General features: G+C 38.1%; 1 non-coding gene across 1 annotated transcript; it reads left to right on the plus strand.

Moving 5' to 3' along the window:
• The first annotated feature begins 982 nt into the window (after positions 1-982).
• TRNAC-ACA (transfer RNA cysteine (anticodon ACA)) lies at positions 983-1055 on the plus strand. The gene has a single exon. It is a non-coding gene; the product is annotated as a tRNA-Cys (tRNA).
• The last annotated feature ends 253 nt before the right edge of the window (positions 1056-1308 follow it).

Here is a 1308-nt window from a genome sequence, read left to right on the forward strand (position 1 = left end):
ATAACTTTTCTGCCAAGGAACAAGCATCTTTTAATTTCCTGGCTGCAGTCACCATCTGCAATGATTTTGGAACCCAAGAAAATAAAGTCTGCCACTGTTTTCCACCTTTTGCCATGAAGTGATGGGATCATATGCCATGATCTTAGTTTTCTGAATGTTGAGTTTTAGGCCAACTTTTTCACTCTCCTTTTCACTTTCAAGAGGTTCTTTACTTCTTCACTTTCTGTCATAAGGGTGGTGTCATCTGCATATCTGAGGTTATTCATATTTCTCCCAGCAATCTTGATTCCAGCTTGTGCTTCATCCAGTCCGGCATTCCAGCAATTAAATAATCTGCTCATTTATTTGAGATAAATTAAAATACACAAACACAAACATATTCAAGAATGTATTCAAATTCAGATAAAGAAATATAGATAAACTTCTGTGTTTGAATGTTGTTGTTTAGTCACTAAGTCCTCTCTGACTCTTTGGGACCCCATGGACTGTAGACCACCAACCTTCTCTTTCCATGGTATTTCCCAGCAAAAATACTGGAGTGAGTTGCCATTTCCTTCCCCAGGAAATCTTCCTGATCCAGGGATCAAACCTGCATTTCCTGCATTGGCAGGTGAATTCTTGACCACTGAGCCTCCAGGAAGCCCATGTTTGAGTACCTTGTATCAGCTGAAAGAACACTGGATCAAATGCAACTTCAATTAATTTAAAAATCTATATGTGGGTGAAAGGTAAACAGAAGACTAGATACTGTATGATTTCATTTGTTGTTTATAACATCAGCCTATATTGAGGTGACAGATCAGAAAGATGGTGGAGTTTGGTTGACTGGGTAGATTTGACGAGACATTGTCAGAAAGGGACTCTCTGTAGTGATTACCTTGCTTTGTAGCCTGTTTTAGGGTGGATGAAACAGTATAAAGTTTTCAAATCATATTGAACTAAACATTTAAGATATTTACATTTCATTGTATTTATGCTTACTTCCCTGGTGGCTCAGCCGGTAAAGCATCTGCCTACAATGCAGGAGACCCGGGTTCAATCCCTGGGTCAGGAAGATCTCCTGGAGAAGGGAATGGCAACCTACTCCAGTATTCTTGCCTTGAAAATCCCATGGGCTGAGGAGCCTGGTTAGGCTACAGACCATGGGGTCACAAAGAGTCAGATATGACTGAGTGACTTCATGTTCATGTTCATACTATTAACAAATAATAAAATGTTTAAAAATAAAAGAGAAAATTGTAAATCTTGTTTGAGTGAGTTTAACATACATTTTAAAAATACCAGCTCATATGATAAAAAAGATTATTA

Source organism: Bos javanicus, chromosome 8 (genome assembly GCF_032452875.1).
Source record: "Bos javanicus breed banteng chromosome 8, ARS-OSU_banteng_1.0, whole genome shotgun sequence".
Lineage (NCBI taxonomy): Eukaryota > Metazoa > Chordata > Mammalia > Artiodactyla > Bovidae > Bos > Bos javanicus.